This window comes from Pelobates fuscus, chromosome 2 (genome assembly GCF_036172605.1).
Source record: "Pelobates fuscus isolate aPelFus1 chromosome 2, aPelFus1.pri, whole genome shotgun sequence".
In the NCBI taxonomy this organism is placed as follows: domain Eukaryota; kingdom Metazoa; phylum Chordata; class Amphibia; order Anura; family Pelobatidae; genus Pelobates; species Pelobates fuscus.
In genome coordinates, this window is record NC_086318.1 from 355604723 (window position 1) to 355625235 (window position 20513).

Below are 20513 nucleotides of genomic sequence, written 5' to 3' on the forward strand. Positions count from 1 at the left end.
ACCCTTGCCTAGCACCTGTCTTCTCTTCATCCACACTCAACAGGGCTGAAAGAACATTTGTGGTGGCTTTTTCAAAATTCCATGGTGTTCATTAGTAAGTGCTAGCGACCACCCAGCTATTCCTAAGGTTTGGTCTGATTGTCTCAAGCGGCAATTCACTGCCTTCATCCAGAAAATCTTTTTTTCCCAGAAATTCAATCAAACGTTACGTTCTGTTGGAAGACGTAATATAGGTCTCCAATTCTTTATTTCTTCCATTGCATTGAAGCATACAATAAATCAAAAGAAGTCAGGATAAAAAAATGATGAAAAAAAAGCTGAAAAGCAACAAATTCCTCGGTCTTCTTATATGGCATCTTGGAATGGTTCCAAACCTATAACAGAGAGTGAGGGCAACCATATCTTGCAACAAACCTTGTACAATTTTTTTTCTCTCTTTGGAAACAGTTTTGCCAAGATTCTACTACAGCAGCCATTAGGCAGAGTACACAATCCGCTGGTCTACGTTCGTCCCCAAAGTCACACATTTCATGACTCCATCGATAGGAATGACCCTTGCCTAGCACCTGTCTTCTCTTCATCCACACTCAACAGGGCTGAAAGAACATTTGTGGTGGCTTTTTCAAAATTCCATGGTGTTCATTAGTAAGTGCTAGCGACCACCCAGCTATTCCTAAGGTTTGGTCTGATTGTCTCAAGCGGCAATTCACTGCCTTGATCCAGAAAATCTTTTTTTCCCAGAAATTCAATCAAACGTTATGTTCTGTTGGAAGACGTAATATAGGTCTCCAATTCTTTATTTCTTCCATTGCATTGAAGCATACAATAAATCAAAAGAAGTCAGGATAAAAAAATGATGAAAAAAAAGCTGAAAAGTTAAAATAAAAAGTGAAATTCTGGCTTAAAACTGGTCTCCAGAAAACATAGATAATAAAAATGATCAAGCCTAGGAAATGATTGTCGCTGCCTGCTTGATGCGGAAAGTAAGAGCCAAAGAAGACGGGTGCCGTGGCTGAAATTATCCTTCGTCAGAATTGGTGAAGTTCTCTATTTTTGTCAAACAAGCAAACACAGGGGAAAGCGCGAACGCAGTCCCCCACTACCATAAATTATGCAGTCGAGTTTCCCACATTTGAGGAAATCGCAGAGGTCAACTGGTACGGAATGCAATGAACCAGCCTCACTCTGGGAGAGCCACCTTAGGGATCATGGCTATTGCTCCCCTGCCAGGTAAGTATGACATGACGGGTACATTCAAAGGCACGCCCGCTGGGAAGCCTTTCCTTTAGGCTGTGGTGAAATAATAAAGCAAGTTAAAAAAAAAAAAAGCAAATAAATAATCCAAATGATAGAAGGCTACAAAAGATTACCAAACCTCGTGGCTGATCGTTGTTTTCCTTAGCTACCAGTAATTTTAGTGCCTTCAGGTGGTTAGGTGTGAATAATTGAGCTGGATTCAGGGTGCGAAGGAGCAATTTGCATAAAGGCAAATGCTAGGCCAATGAGCCGAAGGATGGGAATTCGTAGCATGGAGTGAGAATAGTGTGCTGCCGGAAACAAGTGGATTCAGTGGGAGAGAAAGGTAAAAGGGAAATGCTAAGAAGCCAGCAGAAGGAATGGTGCAACAGAGCTCAGGAAGAAACGGGAGTCACGTAAGACACGCCCTAGACATGGGGCGCCATAAACTTTTTTTAAACCAATCTTTCAGTCTCCTTAGAGCCTGTCAAAAATTGCCAATGCTGACTGTATTTCAAGTCATCATGGCGGGGTATTGGGTAAAGTTTTCAATTAGCAATAATCACGCCTCGGATTGACCTCATGGGCTACGATACTGCCACTGCGCAAAGTTAACTGTTCAAGTGGGCCAGCTTTTAAGAGCTACCACGTAAGGAAACTTTAAAACAGCGGTGAGAAAAAGTTCATGACCATATCCATTGCAAAGGATTGTGGGAGGCAATATTCTAATTAGGCCCGCTTCCTCCTACAGGGAAGCTTAAACCCCAACAAATTCCTCGGTCTTCTTATATGGCATCTTGGAATGGTTCCAAACCTATAACAGAGAGTGAGGGCAACCATATCTTGCAGCAAACCTTGTACAATTTTTTTTCTCTCTTTGGAAACAGTTTTGCCAAGATTCTACTACAGCAGCCATTAGGCAGAGTACACAATCCGCTGGTCTACGTTCGTCCCCAAAGTCACACATTTCATGACTCCATCGATAGGAATGACCCTTGCCTAGCACCTGTCTTCTCTTCATCCACACTCAACAGGGCTGAAAGAACATTTGTGGTGGCTTTTTCAAAATTCCATGGTGTTCATTAGTAAGTGCTAGCGACCACCCAGCTATTCCTAAGGTTTGGTCTGATTGTCTCAAGCGGCAATTCACTGCCTTCATCCAGAAAATCTTTTTTTCCCAGAAATTCAATCAAACGTTACGTTCTGTTGGAAGACGTAATATAGGTCTCCAATTCTTTATTTCTTCCATTGCATTGAAGCATACAATAAATCAAAAGAAGTCAGGATAAAAAAATGATGAAAAAAAAGCTGAAAAGCAACAAATTCCTCGGTCTTCTTATATGGCATCTTGGAATGGTTCCAAACCTATAACAGAGAGTGAGGGCAACCATATCTTGCAACAAACCTTGTACAATTTTTTTTCTCTCTTTGGAAACAGTTTTGCCAAGATTCTACTACAGCAGCCATTAGGCAGAGTACACAATCCGCTGGTCTACGTTCGTCCCCAAAGTCACACATTTCATGACTCCATCGATAGGAATGACCCTTGCCTAGCACCTGTCTTCTCTTCATCCACACTCAACAGGGCTGAAAGAACATTTGTGGTGGCTTTTTCAAAATTCCATGGTGTTCATTAGTAAGTGCTAGCGACCACCCAGCTATTCCTAAGGTTTGGTCTGATTGTCTCAAGCGGCAATTCACTGCCTTGATCCAGAAAATCTTTTTTTCCCAGAAATTCAATCAAACGTTATGTTCTGTTGGAAGACGTAATATAGGTCTCCAATTCTTTATTTCTTCCATTGCATTGAAGCATACAATAAATCAAAAGAAGTCAGGATAAAAAAATGATGAAAAAAAAGCTGAAAAGTTAAAATAAAAAGTGAAATTCTGGCTTAAAACTGGTCTCCAGAAAACATAGATAATAAAAATGATCAAGCCTAGGAAATGATTGTCGCTGCCTGCTTGATGCGGAAAGTAAGAGCCAAAGAAGACGGGTGCCGTGGCTGAAATTATCCTTCGTCAGAATTGGTGAAGTTCTCTATTTTTGTCAAACAAGCAAACACAGGGGAAAGCGCGAACGCAGTCCCCCACTACCATAAATTATGCAGTCGAGTTTCCCACATTTGAGGAAATCGCAGAGGTCAACTGGTACGGAATGCAATGAACCAGCCTCACTCTGGGAGAGCCACCTTAGGGATCATGGCTATTGCTCCCCTGCCAGGTAAGTATGACATGACGGGTACATTCAAAGGCACGCCCGCTGGGAAGCCTTTCCTTTAGGCTGTGGTGAAATAATAAAGCAAGTTAAAAAAAAAAAAAGCAAATAAATAATCCAAATGATAGAAGGCTACAAAAGATTACCAAACCTCGTGGCTGATCGTTGTTTTCCTTAGCTACCAGTAATTTTAGTGCCTTCAGGTGGTTAGGTGTGAATAATTGAGCTGGATTCAGGGTGCGAAGGAGCAATTTGCATAAAGGCAAATGCTAGGCCAATGAGCCGAAGGATGGGAATTCGTAGCATGGAGTGAGAATAGTGTGCTGCCGGAAACAAGTGGATTCAGTGGGAGAGAAAGGTAAAAGGGAAATGCTAAGAAGCCAGCAGAAGGAATGGTGCAACAGAGCTCAGGAAGAAACGGGAGTCACGTAAGACACGCCCTAGACATGGGGCGCCATAAACTTTTATTAAACCAATCTTTCAGTCTCCTTAGAGCCTGTCAAAAATTGCCAATGCTGACTGTATTTCAAGTCATCATGGCGGGGTATTGGGTAAAGTTTTCAATTAGCAATAATCACGCCTCGGATTGACCTCATGGGCTACGATACTGCCACTGCGCAAAGCTAACTGTTCAAGTGGGCCAGCTTTTAAGAGCTACCACGTAAGGACACTTTAAGACAGCGGTGAGAAAAAGTTCATGACCATAAGCCATTGCAAAGGATTGTGGGAGGCAATATTCTAATTAGGCCCGCTTCCTCCTACAGGGAAGCTTAAACCCCAACAAATTCCTCGGTCTTCTTATATGGCATCTTGGAATGGTTCCAAACCTATAACAGAGAGTGAGGGCAACCATATCTTGCAGCAAACCTTGTACAATTTTTTTTCTCTCTTTGGAAACAGTTTTGCCAAGATTCTACTACAGCAGCCATTAGGCAGAGTACACAATCGCTGGTCTACGTTCGTCCCCAAAGTCACACATTTCATGACTCCATCGATAGGAATGACCCTTGCCTAGCACCTGTCTTCTCTTCATCCACACTCAACAGGGCTGAAAGAACATTTGTGGTGGCTTTTTCAAAATTCCATGGTGTTCATTAGTAAGTGCTAGCGACCACCCAGCTATTCCTAAGGTTTGGTCTGATTGTCTCAAGCGGCAATTCACTGCCTTGATCCAGAAAATCTTTTTTTCCCAGAAATTCAATCAAACGTTACGTTCTGTTGGAAGACGTAATATAGGTCTCCAATTCTTTATTTCTTCCATTGCATTGAAGCATACAATAAATCAAAAGAAGTCAGGATAAAAAAATGATGAATAAAAAGCTGAAAAGTTAAAATAAAAAGTGAAATTCTGGCTTAAAACTGGTCTCCAGAAAACATAGATAATAAAAATGATCAAGCCTAGGAAATGATTGTCGCTGCCTGCTTGATGCGGAAAGTAAGAGCCAAAGAAGACGGGTGCCGTGGCTGAAATTATCCTTCGTCAGAATTGGTGAAGTTCTCTATTTTTGTCAAACAAGCAAACACAGGGGAAAGCGCGAACGCAGTCCCCCACTACCATAAATTATGCAGTCGAGTTTCCCACATTTGAGGAAATCGCAGAGGTCAACTGGTACGGAATGCAATGAACCAGCCTCACTCTGGGAGAGCCACCATAGGGATCATGGCTATTGCTCCCCTGCCAGGTAAGTATGACATGATGGGTACATTCAAAGGCACGCCCGCTGGGAAGCCTTTCCTTTAGGCTGTGGTGAAATAATAAAGCAAGTTAAAAAAAAAAAAGCAAATAAATAATCCAAATGATAGAAGGCTACAAAAGATTACCAAACCTCGTGGCTGATCGTTGTTTTCCTTAGCTACCAGTAATTTTAGTGCCTTCAGGTGGTTAGGTGTGAATAATTGAGCTGGATTCAGGGTGCGAAGGAGCAATTTGCATAAAGGCAAATGCTAGGCCAATGAGCCGAAGGATGGGAATTCGTAGCATGGAGTGAGAATAGTGTGCTGCCGGAAACAAGTGGATTCAGTGGGAGAGAAAGGTAAAAGGGAAATGCTAAGAAGCCAGCAGAAGGAATGGTGCAACAGAGCTCAGGAAGAAACGGGAGTCACGTAAGACACGCCCTAGACATGGGGCGCCATAAACTTTTTTTAAACCAATCTTTCAGTCTCCTTAGAGCCTGTCAAAAATTGCCAATGCTGACTGTATTTCAAGTCATCATGGCGGGGTATTGGGTAAAGTTTTCAATTAGCAATAATCACGCCTCGGATTGACCTCATGGGCTACGATACTGCCACTGCGCAAAGTTAACTGTTCAAGTGGGCCAGCTTTTAAGAGCTACCACGTAAGGAAACTTTAAAACAGCGGTGAGAAAAAGTTCATGACCATATCCATTGCAAAGGATTGTGGGAGGCAATATTCTAATTAGGCCCGCTTCCTCCTACAGGGAAGCTTAAACCCCAACAAATTCCTCGGTCTTCTTATATGGCATCTTGGAATGGTTCCAAACCTATAACAGAGAGTGAGGGCAACCATATCTTGCAGCAAACCTTGTACAATTTTTTTTCTCTCTTTGGAAACAGTTTTGCCAAGATTCTACTACAGCAGCCATTAGGCAGAGTACACAATCCGCTGGTCTACGTTCGTCCCCAAAGTCACACATTTCATGACTCCATCGATAGGAATGACCCTTGCCTAGCACCTGTCTTCTCTTCATCCACACTCAACAGGGCTGAAAGAACATTTGTGGTGGCTTTTTCAAAATTCCATGGTGTTCATTAGTAAGTGCTAGCGACCACCCAGCTATTCCTAAGGTTTGGTCTGATTGTCTCAAGCGGCAATTCACTGCCTTCATCCAGAAAATCTTTTTTTCCCAGAAATTCAATCAAACGTTACGTTCTGTTGGAAGACGTAATATAGGTCTCCAATTCTTTATTTCTTCCATTGCATTGAAGCATACAATAAATCAAAAGAAGTCAGGATAAAAAAATGATGAAAAAAAAGCTGAAAAGCAACAAATTCCTCGGTCTTCTTATATGGCATCTTGGAATGGTTCCAAACCTATAACAGAGAGTGAGGGCAACCATATCTTGCAACAAACCTTGTACAATTTTTTTTCTCTCTTTGGAAACAGTTTTGCCAAGATTCTACTACAGCAGCCATTAGGCAGAGTACACAATCCGCTGGTCTACGTTCGTCCCCAAAGTCACACATTTCATGACTCCATCGATAGGAATGACCCTTGCCTAGCACCTGTCTTCTCTTCATCCACACTCAACAGGGCTGAAAGAACATTTGTGGTGGCTTTTTCAAAATTCCATGGTGTTCATTAGTAAGTGCTAGCGACCACCCAGCTATTCCTAAGGTTTGGTCTGATTGTCTCAAGCGGCAATTCACTGCCTTGATCCAGAAAATCTTTTTTTCCCAGAAATTCAATCAAACGTTATGTTCTGTTGGAAGACGTAATATAGGTCTCCAATTCTTTATTTCTTCCATTGCATTGAAGCATACAATAAATCAAAAGAAGTCAGGATAAAAAAATGATGAAAAAAAAGCTGAAAAGTTAAAATAAAAAGTGAAATTCTGGCTTAAAACTGGTCTCCAGAAAACATAGATAATAAAAATGATCAAGCCTAGGAAATGATTGTCGCTGCCTGCTTGATGCGGAAAGTAAGAGCCAAAGAAGACGGGTGCCGTGGCTGAAATTATCCTTCGTCAGAATTGGTGAAGTTCTCTATTTTTGTCAAACAAGCAAACACAGGGGAAAGCGCGAACGCAGTCCCCCACTACCATAAATTATGCAGTCGAGTTTCCCACATTTGAGGAAATCGCAGAGGTCAACTGGTACGGAATGCAATGAACCAGCCTCACTCTGGGAGAGCCACCTTAGGGATCATGGCTATTGCTCCCCTGCCAGGTAAGTATGACATGACGGGTACATTCAAAGGCACGCCCGCTGGGAAGCCTTTCCTTTAGGCTGTGGTGAAATAATAAAGCAAGTTAAAAAAAAAAAAAGCAAATAAATAATCCAAATGATAGAAGGCTACAAAAGATTACCAAACCTCGTGGCTGATCGTTGTTTTCCTTAGCTACCAGTAATTTTAGTGCCTTCAGGTGGTTAGGTGTGAATAATTGAGCTGGATTCAGGGTGCGAAGGAGCAATTTGCATAAAGGCAAATGCTAGGCCAATGAGCCGAAGGATGGGAATTCGTAGCATGGAGTGAGAATAGTGTGCTGCCGGAAACAAGTGGATTCAGTGGGAGAGAAAGGTAAAAGGGAAATGCTAAGAAGCCAGCAGAAGGAATGGTGCAACAGAGCTCAGGAAGAAACGGGAGTCACGTAAGACACGCCCTAGACATGGGGCGCCATAAACTTTTTTTAAACCAATCTTTCAGTCTCCTTAGAGCCTGTCAAAAATTGCCAATGCTGACTGTATTTCAAGTCATCATGGCGGGGTATTGGGTAAAGTTTTCAATTAGCAATAATCACGCCTCGGATTGACCTCATGGGCTACGATACTGCCACTGCGCAAAGTTAACTGTTCAAGTGGGCCAGCTTTTAAGAGCTACCACGTAAGGAAACTTTAAAACAGCGGTGAGAAAAAGTTCATGACCATATCCATTGCAAAGGATTGTGGGAGGCAATATTCTAATTAGGCCCGCTTCCTCCTACAGGGAAGCTTAAACCCCAACAAATTCCTCGGTCTTCTTATATGGCATCTTGGAATGGTTCCAAACCTATAACAGAGAGTGAGGGCAACCATATCTTGCAGCAAACCTTGTACAATTTTTTTTCTCTCTTTGGAAACAGTTTTGCCAAGATTCTACTACAGCAGCCATTAGGCAGAGTACACAATCCGCTGGTCTACGTTCGTCCCCAAAGTCACACATTTCATGACTCCATCGATAGGAATGACCCTTGCCTAGCACCTGTCTTCTCTTCATCCACACTCAACAGGGCTGAAAGAACATTTGTGGTGGCTTTTTCAAAATTCCATGGTGTTCATTAGTAAGTGCTAGCGACCACCCAGCTATTCCTAAGGTTTGGTCTGATTGTCTCAAGCGGCAATTCACTGCCTTCATCCAGAAAATCTTTTTTTCCCAGAAATTCAATCAAACGTTACGTTCTGTTGGAAGACGTAATATAGGTCTCCAATTCTTTATTTCTTCCATTGCATTGAAGCATACAATAAATCAAAAGAAGTCAGGATAAAAAAATGATGAAAAAAAAGCTGAAAAGCAACAAATTCCTCGGTCTTCTTATATGGCATCTTGGAATGGTTCCAAACCTATAACAGAGAGTGAGGGCAACCATATCTTGCAACAAACCTTGTACAATTTTTTTTCTCTCTTTGGAAACAGTTTTGCCAAGATTCTACTACAGCAGCCATTAGGCAGAGTACACAATCCGCTGGTCTACGTTCGTCCCCAAAGTCACACATTTCATGACTCCATCGATAGGAATGACCCTTGCCTAGCACCTGTCTTCTCTTCATCCACACTCAACAGGGCTGAAAGAACATTTGTGGTGGCTTTTTCAAAATTCCATGGTGTTCATTAGTAAGTGCTAGCGACCACCCAGCTATTCCTAAGGTTTGGTCTGATTGTCTCAAGCGGCAATTCACTGCCTTGATCCAGAAAATCTTTTTTTCCCAGAAATTCAATCAAACGTTATGTTCTGTTGGAAGACGTAATATAGGTCTCCAATTCTTTATTTCTTCCATTGCATTGAAGCATACAATAAATCAAAAGAAGTCAGGATAAAAAAATGATGAAAAAAAAGCTGAAAAGTTAAAATAAAAAGTGAAATTCTGGCTTAAAACTGGTCTCCAGAAAACATAGATAATAAAAATGATCAAGCCTAGGAAATGATTGTCGCTGCCTGCTTGATGCGGAAAGTAAGAGCCAAAGAAGACGGGTGCCGTGGCTGAAATTATCCTTCGTCAGAATTGGTGAAGTTCTCTATTTTTGTCAAACAAGCAAACACAGGGGAAAGCGCGAACGCAGTCCCCCACTACCATAAATTATGCAGTCGAGTTTCCCACATTTGAGGAAATCGCAGAGGTCAACTGGTACGGAATGCAATGAACCAGCCTCACTCTGGGAGAGCCACCTTAGGGATCATGGCTATTGCTCCCCTGCCAGGTAAGTATGACATGACGGGTACATTCAAAGGCACGCCCGCTGGGAAGCCTTTCCTTTAGGCTGTGGTGAAATAATAAAGCAAGTTAAAAAAAAAAAAAGCAAATAAATAATCCAAATGATAGAAGGCTACAAAAGATTACCAAACCTCGTGGCTGATCGTTGTTTTCCTTAGCTACCAGTAATTTTAGTGCCTTCAGGTGGTTAGGTGTGAATAATTGAGCTGGATTCAGGGTGCGAAGGAGCAATTTGCATAAAGGCAAATGCTAGGCCAATGAGCCGAAGGATGGGAATTCGTAGCATGGAGTGAGAATAGTGTGCTGCCGGAAACAAGTGGATTCAGTGGGAGAGAAAGGTAAAAGGGAAATGCTAAGAAGCCAGCAGAAGGAATGGTGCAACAGAGCTCAGGAAGAAACGGGAGTCACGTAAGACACGCCCTAGACATGGGGCGCCATAAACTTTTATTAAACCAATCTTTCAGTCTCCTTAGAGCCTGTCAAAAATTGCCAATGCTGACTGTATTTCAAGTCATCATGGCGGGGTATTGGGTAAAGTTTTCAATTAGCAATAATCACGCCTCGGATTGACCTCATGGGCTACGATACTGCCACTGCGCAAAGCTAACTGTTCAAGTGGGCCAGCTTTTAAGAGCTACCACGTAAGGACACTTTAAGACAGCGGTGAGAAAAAGTTCATGACCATAAGCCATTGCAAAGGATTGTGGGAGGCAATATTCTAATTAGGCCCGCTTCCTCCTACAGGGAAGCTTAAACCCCAACAAATTCCTCGGTCTTCTTATATGGCATCTTGGAATGGTTCCAAACCTATAACAGAGAGTGAGGGCAACCATATCTTGCAGCAAACCTTGTACAATTTTTTTTCTCTCTTTGGAAACAGTTTTGCCAAGATTCTACTACAGCAGCCATTAGGCAGAGTACACAATCGCTGGTCTACGTTCGTCCCCAAAGTCACACATTTCATGACTCCATCGATAGGAATGACCCTTGCCTAGCACCTGTCTTCTCTTCATCCACACTCAACAGGGCTGAAAGAACATTTGTGGTGGCTTTTTCAAAATTCCATGGTGTTCATTAGTAAGTGCTAGCGACCACCCAGCTATTCCTAAGGTTTGGTCTGATTGTCTCAAGCGGCAATTCACTGCCTTGATCCAGAAAATCTTTTTTTCCCAGAAATTCAATCAAACGTTACGTTCTGTTGGAAGACGTAATATAGGTCTCCAATTCTTTATTTCTTCCATTGCATTGAAGCATACAATAAATCAAAAGAAGTCAGGATAAAAAAATGATGAATAAAAAGCTGAAAAGTTAAAATAAAAAGTGAAATTCTGGCTTAAAACTGGTCTCCAGAAAACATAGATAATAAAAATGATCAAGCCTAGGAAATGATTGTCGCTGCCTGCTTGATGCGGAAAGTAAGAGCCAAAGAAGACGGGTGCCGTGGCTGAAATTATCCTTCGTCAGAATTGGTGAAGTTCTCTATTTTTGTCAAACAAGCAAACACAGGGGAAAGCGCGAACGCAGTCCCCCACTACCATAAATTATGCAGTCGAGTTTCCCACATTTGAGGAAATCGCAGAGGTCAACTGGTACGGAATGCAATGAACCAGCCTCACTCTGGGAGAGCCACCATAGGGATCATGGCTATTGCTCCCCTGCCAGGTAAGTATGACATGATGGGTACATTCAAAGGCACGCCCGCTGGGAAGCCTTTCCTTTAGGCTGTGGTGAAATAATAAAGCAAGTTAAAAAAAAAAAAGCAAATAAATAATCCAAATGATAGAAGGCTACAAAAGATTACCAAACCTCGTGGCTGATCGTTGTTTTCCTTAGCTACCAGTAATTTTAGTGCCTTCAGGTGGTTAGGTGTGAATAATTGAGCTGGATTCAGGGTGCGAAGGAGCAATTTGCATAAAGGCAAATGCTAGGCCAATGAGCCGAAGGATGGGAATTCGTAGCATGGAGTGAGAATAGTGTGCTGCCGGAAACAAGTGGATTCAGTGGGAGAGAAAGGTAAAAGGGAAATGCTAAGAAGCCAGCAGAAGGAATGGTGCAACAGAGCTCAGGAAGAAACGGGAGTCACGTAAGACACGCCCTAGACATGGGGCGCCATAAACTTTTTTTAAACCAATCTTTCAGTCTCCTTAGAGCCTGTCAAAAATTGCCAATGCTGACTGTATTTCAAGTCATCATGGCGGGGTATTGGGTAAAGTTTTCAATTAGCAATAATCACGCCTCGGATTGACCTCATGGGCTACGATACTGCCACTGCGCAAAGTTAACTGTTCAAGTGGGCCAGCTTTTAAGAGCTACCACGTAAGGAAACTTTAAAACAGCGGTGAGAAAAAGTTCATGACCATATCCATTGCAAAGGATTGTGGGAGGCAATATTCTAATTAGGCCCGCTTCCTCCTACAGGGAAGCTTAAACCCCAACAAATTCCTCGGTCTTCTTATATGGCATCTTGGAATGGTTCCAAACCTATAACAGAGAGTGAGGGCAACCATATCTTGCAGCAAACCTTGTACAATTTTTTTTCTCTCTTTGGAAACAGTTTTGCCAAGATTCTACTACAGCAGCCATTAGGCAGAGTACACAATCCGCTGGTCTACGTTCGTCCCCAAAGTCACACATTTCATGACTCCATCGATAGGAATGACCCTTGCCTAGCACCTGTCTTCTCTTCATCCACACTCAACAGGGCTGAAAGAACATTTGTGGTGGCTTTTTCAAAATTCCATGGTGTTCATTAGTAAGTGCTAGCGACCACCCAGCTATTCCTAAGGTTTGGTCTGATTGTCTCAAGCGGCAATTCACTGCCTTCATCCAGAAAATCTTTTTTTCCCAGAAATTCAATCAAACGTTACGTTCTGTTGGAAGACGTAATATAGGTCTCCAATTCTTTATTTCTTCCATTGCATTGAAGCATACAATAAATCAAAAGAAGTCAGGATAAAAAAATGATGAAAAAAAAGCTGAAAAGCAACAAATTCCTCGGTCTTCTTATATGGCATCTTGGAATGGTTCCAAACCTATAACAGAGAGTGAGGGCAACCATATCTTGCAACAAACCTTGTACAATTTTTTTTCTCTCTTTGGAAACAGTTTTGCCAAGATTCTACTACAGCAGCCATTAGGCAGAGTACACAATCCGCTGGTCTACGTTCGTCCCCAAAGTCACACATTTCATGACTCCATCGATAGGAATGACCCTTGCCTAGCACCTGTCTTCTCTTCATCCACACTCAACAGGGCTGAAAGAACATTTGTGGTGGCTTTTTCAAAATTCCATGGTGTTCATTAGTAAGTGCTAGCGACCACCCAGCTATTCCTAAGGTTTGGTCTGATTGTCTCAAGCGGCAATTCACTGCCTTGATCCAGAAAATCTTTTTTTCCCAGAAATTCAATCAAACGTTATGTTCTGTTGGAAGACGTAATATAGGTCTCCAATTCTTTATTTCTTCCATTGCATTGAAGCATACAATAAATCAAAAGAAGTCAGGATAAAAAAATGATGAAAAAAAAGCTGAAAAGTTAAAATAAAAAGTGAAATTCTGGCTTAAAACTGGTCTCCAGAAAACATAGATAATAAAAATGATCAAGCCTAGGAAATGATTGTCGCTGCCTGCTTGATGCGGAAAGTAAGAGCCAAAGAAGACGGGTGCCGTGGCTGAAATTATCCTTCGTCAGAATTGGTGAAGTTCTCTATTTTTGTCAAACAAGCAAACACAGGGGAAAGCGCGAACGCAGTCCCCCACTACCATAAATTATGCAGTCGAGTTTCCCACATTTGAGGAAATCGCAGAGGTCAACTGGTACGGAATGCAATGAACCAGCCTCACTCTGGGAGAGCCACCTTAGGGATCATGGCTATTGCTCCCCTGCCAGGTAAGTATGACATGACGGGTACATTCAAAGGCACGCCCGCTGGGAAGCCTTTCCTTTAGGCTGTGGTGAAATAATAAAGCAAGTTAAAAAAAAAAAAAGCAAATAAATAATCCAAATGATAGAAGGCTACAAAAGATTACCAAACCTCGTGGCTGATCGTTGTTTTCCTTAGCTACCAGTAATTTTAGTGCCTTCAGGTGGTTAGGTGTGAATAATTGAGCTGGATTCAGGGTGCGAAGGAGCAATTTGCATAAAGGCAAATGCTAGGCCAATGAGCCGAAGGATGGGAATTCGTAGCATGGAGTGAGAATAGTGTGCTGCCGGAAACAAGTGGATTCAGTGGGAGAGAAAGGTAAAAGGGAAATGCTAAGAAGCCAGCAGAAGGAATGGTGCAACAGAGCTCAGGAAGAAACGGGAGTCACGTAAGACACGCCCTAGACATGGGGCGCCATAAACTTTTATTAAACCAATCTTTCAGTCTCCTTAGAGCCTGTCAAAAATTGCCAATGCTGACTGTATTTCAAGTCATCATGGCGGGGTATTGGGTAAAGTTTTCAATTAGCAATAATCACGCCTCGGATTGACCTCATGGGCTACGATACTGCCACTGCGCAAAGCTAACTGTTCAAGTGGGCCAGCTTTTAAGAGCTACCACGTAAGGACACTTTAAGACAGCGGTGAGAAAAAGTTCATGACCATAAGCCATTGCAAAGGATTGTGGGAGGCAATATTCTAATTAGGCCCGCTTCCTCCTACAGGGAAGCTTAAACCCCAACAAATTCCTCGGTCTTCTTATATGGCATCTTGGAATGGTTCCAAACCTATAACAGAGAGTGAGGGCAACCATATCTTGCAGCAAACCTTGTACAATTTTTTTTCTCTCTTTGGAAACAGTTTTGCCAAGATTCTACTACAGCAGCCATTAGGCAGAGTACACAATCGCTGGTCTACGTTCGTCCCCAAAGTCACACATTTCATGACTCCATCGATAGGAATGACCCTTGCCTAGCACCTGTCTTCTCTTCATCCACACTCAACAGGGCTGAAAGAACATTTGTGGTGGCTTTTTCAAAATTCCATGGTGTTCATTAGTAAGTGCTAGCGACCACCCAGCTATTCCTAAGGTTTGGTCTGATTGTCTCAAGCGGCAATTCACTGCCTTGATCCAGAAAATCTTTTTTTCCCAGAAATTCAATCAAACGTTACGTTCTGTTGGAAGACGTAATATAGGTCTCCAATTCTTTATTTCTTCCATTGCATTGAAGCATACAATAAATCAAAAGAAGTCAGGATAAAAAAATGATGAATAAAAAGCTGAAAAGTTAAAATAAAAAGTGAAATTCTGGCTTAAAACTGGTCTCCAGAAAACATAGATAATAAAAATGATCAAGCCTAGGAAATGATTGTCGCTGCCTGCTTGATGCGGAAAGTAAGAGCCAAAGAAGACGGGTGCCGTGGCTGAAATTATCCTTCGTCAGAATTGGTGAAGTTCTCTATTTTTGTCAAACAAGCAAACACAGGGGAAAGCGCGAACGCAGTCCCCCACTACCATAAATTATGCAGTCGAGTTTCCCACATTTGAGGAAATCGCAGAGGTCAACTGGTACGGAATGCAATGAACCAGCCTCACTCTGGGAGAGCCACCATAGGGATCATGGCTATTGCTCCCCTGCCAGGTAAGTATGACATGATGGGTACATTCAAAGGCACGCCCGCTGGGAAGCCTTTCCTTTAGGCTGTGGTGAAATAATAAAGCAAGTTAAAAAAAAAAAAGCAAATAAATAATCCAAATGATAGAAGGCTACAAAAGATTACCAAACCTCGTGGCTGATCGTTGTTTTCCTTAGCTACCAGTAATTTTAGTGCCTTCAGGTGGTTAGGTGTGAATAATTGAGCTGGATTCAGGGTGCGAAGGAGCAATTTGCATAAAGGCAAATGCTAGGCCAATGAGCCGAAGGATGGGAATTCGTAGCATGGAGTGAGAATAGTGTGCTGCCGGAAACAAGTGGATTCAGTGGGAGAGAAAGGTAAAAGGGAAATGCTAAGAAGCCAGCAGAAGGAATGGTGCAACAGAGCTCAGGAAGAAACGGGAGTCACGTAAGACACGCCCTAGACATGGGGCGCCATAAACTTTTATTAAACCAATCTTTCAGTCTCCTTAGAGCCTGTCAAAAATTGCCAATGCTGACTGTATTTCAAGTCATCATGGCGGGGTATTGGGTAAAGTTTTCAATTAGCAATAATCACGCCTCGGATTGACCTCATGGGCTACGATACTGCCACTGCGCAAAGCTAACTGTTCAAGTGGGCCAGCTTTTAAGAGCTACCACGTAAGGACACTTTAAGACAGCGGTGAGAAAAAGTTCATGACCATAAGCCATTGCAAAGGATTGTGGGAGGCAATATTCTAATTAGGCCCGCTTCCTCCTACAGGGAAGCTTAAACCCCAACAAATTCCTCGGTCTTCTTATATGGCATCTTGGAATGGTTCCAAACCTATAACAGAGAGTGAGGGCAACCATATCTTGCAGCAAACCTTGTACAATTTTTTTTCTCTCTTTGGAAACAGTTTTGCCAAGATTCTACTACAGCAGCCATTAGGCAGAGTACACAATCGCTGGTCTACGTTCGTCCCCAAAGTCACACATTTCATGACTCCATCGATAGGAATGACCCTTGCCTAGCACCTGTCTTCTCTTCATCCACACTCAACAGGGCTGAAAGAACATTTGTGGTGGCTTTTTCAAAATTCCATGGTGTTCATTAGTAAGTGCTAGCGACCACCCAGCTATTCCTAAGGTTTGGTCTGATTGTCTCAAGCGGCAATTCACTGCCTTGATCCAGAAAATCTTTTTTTCCCAGAAATTCAATCAAACGTTACGTTCTGTTGGAAGACGTAATATAGGTCTCCAATTCTTTATTTCTTCCATTGCATTGAAGCATACAATAAATCAAAAGAAGTCAGGATAAAAAAATGATGAATAAAAAGCTGAAAAGTTAAAATAAAAAGTGAAATTCTGGCTTAAAACTGGTCTCCAGAAAACATAGATAATAAAAATGATCAAGCCTAGGAAATGATTGTCGCTGCCTGCTTGATGCGGAAAGTAAGAGCCAAAGAAGACAGGTGCCGTGGCTGAAATTATCCTTCGTCAGAATCGGTGAAGTTCTCTATTTTTGTCAAACAAGCAAACACAGGGGAAAGCGCGAACGCAGTCCCTCACTACCATAAATTATGCAGTCGAGTTTCCCACATTTGAGGAAATCGCAGAGGTCAACTGGTACGGAGTGCAATGAACCAGCCTCACTCTGGGAGAGCCACCTTAGGGATCATGGCTATTGCTCCCCTGCCAGGTAAGTATGACATGACGGGTACATTCAAAGGCACGCCCGCTGGGAAGCCTTTCCTTTAGGCTGTGGTGAAATAATAAAGCAAGTTAAAAAAAAAAAAAGAAGAGCAAATAAATAATCCAAATGATAGAAGGCTACAAAAGATTACCAAACCTCGTGGCTGATCGTTGTTTTCCTTAGCTACCAGTAATTTTAGTGCCTTCAGGGGGTTAGGTGTGAATAATTGAGCTGGATTCAGGGTGCGAAGGAGCAATTTGCATAAAGGCAAATGCTAGGCCAATGAGCCGAAGGATGGGAATTCGTAGCATGGAGTGAGAATAGTGTGCTGCCGGAAACAAGTGGATTCAGTGGGAGAGAAAGGTAAAAGGGAAATGCTAAGAAGCCAGCAGAAGGAATGGTGCAACAGAGCTCAGGAAGAAACGGGAGTCACGTAAGACACGCCCTAGACATGGGGCGCCATAAACTTTTATTAAACCAATCTTTCAGTCTCCTTAGAGCCTGTCAAAAATTGCCAATGCTGACTGTATTTCAAGTCATCATGGCGGGGTATTGGGTAAAGTTTTCAATTAGCAATAATCACGCCTCGGATTGACCTCATGGGCTACGATACTGCCACTGCGCAAAGCTAACTGTTCAAGTGGGCCAGCTTTTAAGAGCTACCACGTAAGGACACTTTAAGACAGCGGTGAGAAAAAGTTCATGACCATAAGCCATTGCAAAGGATTGTGGGAGGCAATATTCTAATTAGGCCCGCTTTCTCCTACAGGGAAGCTTAAACCCCAACAAATTCCTCGGTCTTCTTATATGGCATCTTGGAATGGTTCCAAACCTATAACAGAGAGTGAGGGCAACCATATCTTGCAGCAAACCTTGTACAATTTTTTTTCTCTCTTTGGAAACAGTTTTGCCAAGATTCTACTACAGCAGCCATTAGGCAGAGTACACAATCGCTGGTCTACGTTCGTCCCCAAAGTCACACATTTCATGACTCCATCGATAGGAATGACCCTTGCCTAGCACCTGTCTTCTCTTCATCCACACTCAACAGGGCTGAAAGAACATTTGTGGTGGCTTTTTCAAAATTCCATGGTGTTCATTAGTAAGTGCTAGCGACCACCCAGCTATTCCTAAGGTTTGGTCTGATTGTCTCAAGCGGCAATTCACTGCCTTGATCCAGAAAATCTTTTTTTCCCAGAAATTCAATCAAACGTTACGTTCTGTTGGAAGACGTAATATAGGTCTCCAATTCTTTATTTCTTCCATTGCATTGAAGCATACAATAAATCAAAAGAAGTCAGGATAAAAAAATGATGAATAAAAAGCTGAAAAGTTAAAATAAAAAGTGAAATTCTGGCTTAAAACTGGTCTCCAGAAAACATAGATAATAAAAATGATCAAGCCTAGGAAATGATTGTCGCTGCCTGCTTGATGCGGAAAGTAAGAGCCAAAGAAGACTGGTGCCGTGGCTGAAATTATCCTTGGTCAGAATCGGTGAAGTTCTCTATTTTTGTCAAACAAGCAAACACAGGGGAAAGCGCGAACGCAGTCCCTCACTACCATAAATTATGCAGTCGAGTTTCCCACATTTGAGGAAATCGCAGAGGTCAACTGGTACGGAGTGCAATGAACCAGCCTCACTCTGGGAGAGCCACCTTAGGGATCATGGCTATTGCTCCCCTGCCAGGTAAGTATGACATGACGGGTACATTCAAAGGCACGCCCGCTGGGAAGCCTTTCCTTTAGGCTGTGGTGAAATAATAAAGCAAGTTAAAAAAAAAAAAAAGAAGAGCAAATAAATAATCCAAATGATAGAAGGCTACAAAAGATTACCAAACCTCGTGGCTGATCGTTGTTTTCCTTAGCTACCAGTAATTTTAGTGCCTTCAGGGGGTTAGGTGGGAATAATTGAGCTGGATTCAGGGTGCGAAGGAGCAATTTGCATAAAGGCAAATGCTAGGCCAATGAGCCGAAGGATGGGAATTCGTAGCATGGAGTGAGAATAGTGTGCTGCCGGAAACAAGTGGATTCAGTGGGAGAGAAAGGTAAAAGGGAAATGCTAAGAAGCCAGCGGAAGGAATGGTGCAACAGAGCTCAGGAAGAAACGGGAGTCACGTAAGACACGCCCTAGACATGGGGCGCCATAAACTTTTATTAAACCAATCTTTCAGTCTCCTTAGAGCCTGTCAAAAATTGCCAATGCTGACTGTATTTCAAGTCATCAAGGCGGGGTATTGGGTAAAGTTTTCAATTAGCAATAATCACGCCTCGGATTGACCTCATGGGCTACGATACTGCCACTGCGCAAAGCTAACTGTTCAAGTGGGCCAGCTTTTAAGAGCTACCACGTAAGGACACTTTAAGACAGCGGTGAGAAAAAGTTCATGACCATAAGCCATTGCAAAGGATTGTGGGAGGCAATATTCTAATTAGGCCCGCTTCCTCCTACAGGGAAGCTTAAACCCCAACAAATTCCTCGGTCTTCTTATATGGCATCTTGGAATGGTTCCAAACCTATAACAGAGAGTGAGGGCAACCATATCTTGCAGCAAACCTTGTACAATTTTTTTTCTCTCTTTGGAAACAGTTTTGCCAAGATTCTACTACAGCAGCCATTAGGCAGAGTACACAATCGCTGGTCTACGTTCGTCCCCAAAGTCACACATTTCATGACTCCATCGATAGGAATGACCCTTGCCTAGCACCTGTCTTCTCTTCATCCACACTCAACAGGGCTGAAAGAACATTTGTGGTGGCTTTTTCAAAATTCCATGGTGTTCATTAGTAAGTGCTAGCGACCACCCAGCTATTCCTAAGGTTTGGTCTGATTGTCTCAAGCGGCAATTCACTGCCTTGATCCAGAAAATCTTTTTTTCCCAGAAATTCAATCAAACGTTACGTTCTGTTGGAAGACGTAATATAGGTCTCCAATTCTTTATTTCTTCCATTGCATTGAAGCATACAATAAATCAAAAGAAGTCAGGATAAAAAAATGATGAATAAAAAGCTGAAAAGTTAAAATAAAAAGTGAAATTCTGGCTTAAAACTGGTCTCCAGAAAACATAGATAATAAAAATGATCAAGCCTAGGAAATGATTGTCGCTGCCTGCTTGATGCGGAAAGTAAGAGCCAAAGAAGACTGGTGCCGTGGCTGAAATTATCCTTGGTCAGAATCGGTGAAGTTCTCTATTTTTGTCAAACAAGCAAACACAGGGGAAAGCGCGAACGCAGTCCCTCACTACCATAAATTATGCAGTCGAGTTTCCCACATTTGAGGAAATCGCAGAGGTCAACTGGTACGGAGTGCAATGAACCAGCCTCACTCTGGGAGAGCCACCTTAGGGATCATGGCTATTGCTCCCCTGCCAGGTAAGTATGACATGACGGGTACATTCAAAGGCACGCCCGCTGGGAAGCCTTTCCTTTAGGCTGTGGTGAAATAATAAAGCAAGTTAAAAAAAAAAAAAAGAAGAGCAAATAAATAATCCAAATGATAGAAGGCTACAAAAGATTACCAAACCTCGTGGCTGATCGTTGTTTTCCTTAGCTACCAGTAATTTTAGTGCCTTCAGGGGGTTAGGTGTGAATAATTGAGCTGGATTCAGGGTGCGAAGGAGCAATTTGCATAAAGGCAAATGCTAGGCCAATGAGCCGAAGGATGGGAATTCGTAGCATGGAGT

General features: G+C 42.5%; 21 non-coding genes across 21 annotated transcripts; all 21 read right to left on the reverse strand.

The window, feature by feature from the left end:
* Positions 1-1071: 1071 nt before the first annotated feature.
* LOC134590573 (U1 spliceosomal RNA) lies at positions 1072-1238 on the reverse strand. The gene has a single exon (XR_010087476.1). It is a non-coding gene; the product is annotated as a U1 spliceosomal RNA (small nuclear RNA).
* Positions 1239-1708: 470 nt separating this feature from the next.
* On the reverse strand, positions 1709-1849 carry LOC134593010 (U4 spliceosomal RNA). Its single transcript, XR_010089554.1, has one exon. It is a non-coding gene; the product is annotated as a U4 spliceosomal RNA (small nuclear RNA).
* Positions 1850-3298: 1449 nt separating this feature from the next.
* Positions 3299-3465, reverse strand: LOC134590574 (U1 spliceosomal RNA). Its single transcript, XR_010087477.1, has one exon. It is a non-coding gene; the product is annotated as a U1 spliceosomal RNA (small nuclear RNA).
* Positions 3466-3935: 470 nt separating this feature from the next.
* On the reverse strand, positions 3936-4076 carry LOC134592576 (U4 spliceosomal RNA). Its single transcript, XR_010089184.1, has one exon. It is a non-coding gene; the product is annotated as a U4 spliceosomal RNA (small nuclear RNA).
* Positions 4077-4974: 898 nt separating this feature from the next.
* On the reverse strand, positions 4975-5141 carry LOC134590891 (U1 spliceosomal RNA). The gene has a single exon (XR_010087749.1). It is a non-coding gene; the product is annotated as a U1 spliceosomal RNA (small nuclear RNA).
* Positions 5142-5610: 469 nt separating this feature from the next.
* On the reverse strand, positions 5611-5751 carry LOC134593011 (U4 spliceosomal RNA). Its single transcript, XR_010089555.1, has one exon. It is a non-coding gene; the product is annotated as a U4 spliceosomal RNA (small nuclear RNA).
* A 1449-nt stretch (positions 5752-7200) lies between these two features.
* LOC134590575 (U1 spliceosomal RNA) lies at positions 7201-7367 on the reverse strand. Its single transcript, XR_010087478.1, has one exon. It is a non-coding gene; the product is annotated as a U1 spliceosomal RNA (small nuclear RNA).
* A 470-nt stretch (positions 7368-7837) lies between these two features.
* Positions 7838-7978, reverse strand: LOC134593012 (U4 spliceosomal RNA). Its single transcript, XR_010089556.1, has one exon. It is a non-coding gene; the product is annotated as a U4 spliceosomal RNA (small nuclear RNA).
* A 1449-nt stretch (positions 7979-9427) lies between these two features.
* Positions 9428-9594, reverse strand: LOC134590577 (U1 spliceosomal RNA). The gene has a single exon (XR_010087479.1). It is a non-coding gene; the product is annotated as a U1 spliceosomal RNA (small nuclear RNA).
* A 470-nt stretch (positions 9595-10064) lies between these two features.
* On the reverse strand, positions 10065-10205 carry LOC134592577 (U4 spliceosomal RNA). Its single transcript, XR_010089185.1, has one exon. It is a non-coding gene; the product is annotated as a U4 spliceosomal RNA (small nuclear RNA).
* An 898-nt stretch (positions 10206-11103) lies between these two features.
* LOC134590893 (U1 spliceosomal RNA) lies at positions 11104-11270 on the reverse strand. The gene has a single exon (XR_010087750.1). It is a non-coding gene; the product is annotated as a U1 spliceosomal RNA (small nuclear RNA).
* Positions 11271-11739: 469 nt separating this feature from the next.
* Positions 11740-11880, reverse strand: LOC134593013 (U4 spliceosomal RNA). Its single transcript, XR_010089557.1, has one exon. It is a non-coding gene; the product is annotated as a U4 spliceosomal RNA (small nuclear RNA).
* Positions 11881-13329: 1449 nt separating this feature from the next.
* Positions 13330-13496, reverse strand: LOC134590578 (U1 spliceosomal RNA). Its single transcript, XR_010087480.1, has one exon. It is a non-coding gene; the product is annotated as a U1 spliceosomal RNA (small nuclear RNA).
* Positions 13497-13966: 470 nt separating this feature from the next.
* Positions 13967-14107, reverse strand: LOC134592578 (U4 spliceosomal RNA). The gene has a single exon (XR_010089186.1). It is a non-coding gene; the product is annotated as a U4 spliceosomal RNA (small nuclear RNA).
* Positions 14108-15005: 898 nt separating this feature from the next.
* On the reverse strand, positions 15006-15172 carry LOC134590894 (U1 spliceosomal RNA). The gene has a single exon (XR_010087751.1). It is a non-coding gene; the product is annotated as a U1 spliceosomal RNA (small nuclear RNA).
* A 469-nt stretch (positions 15173-15641) lies between these two features.
* LOC134592579 (U4 spliceosomal RNA) lies at positions 15642-15782 on the reverse strand. Its single transcript, XR_010089187.1, has one exon. It is a non-coding gene; the product is annotated as a U4 spliceosomal RNA (small nuclear RNA).
* Positions 15783-16680: 898 nt separating this feature from the next.
* LOC134590826 (U1 spliceosomal RNA) lies at positions 16681-16847 on the reverse strand. The gene has a single exon (XR_010087693.1). It is a non-coding gene; the product is annotated as a U1 spliceosomal RNA (small nuclear RNA).
* Positions 16848-17322: 475 nt separating this feature from the next.
* LOC134592580 (U4 spliceosomal RNA) lies at positions 17323-17463 on the reverse strand. The gene has a single exon (XR_010089188.1). It is a non-coding gene; the product is annotated as a U4 spliceosomal RNA (small nuclear RNA).
* Positions 17464-18361: 898 nt separating this feature from the next.
* Positions 18362-18528, reverse strand: LOC134590827 (U1 spliceosomal RNA). Its single transcript, XR_010087694.1, has one exon. It is a non-coding gene; the product is annotated as a U1 spliceosomal RNA (small nuclear RNA).
* A 476-nt stretch (positions 18529-19004) lies between these two features.
* On the reverse strand, positions 19005-19145 carry LOC134593138 (U4 spliceosomal RNA). The gene has a single exon (XR_010089663.1). It is a non-coding gene; the product is annotated as a U4 spliceosomal RNA (small nuclear RNA).
* Positions 19146-20043: 898 nt separating this feature from the next.
* On the reverse strand, positions 20044-20210 carry LOC134590828 (U1 spliceosomal RNA). The gene has a single exon (XR_010087695.1). It is a non-coding gene; the product is annotated as a U1 spliceosomal RNA (small nuclear RNA).
* Positions 20211-20513: the final 303 nt, after the last annotated feature.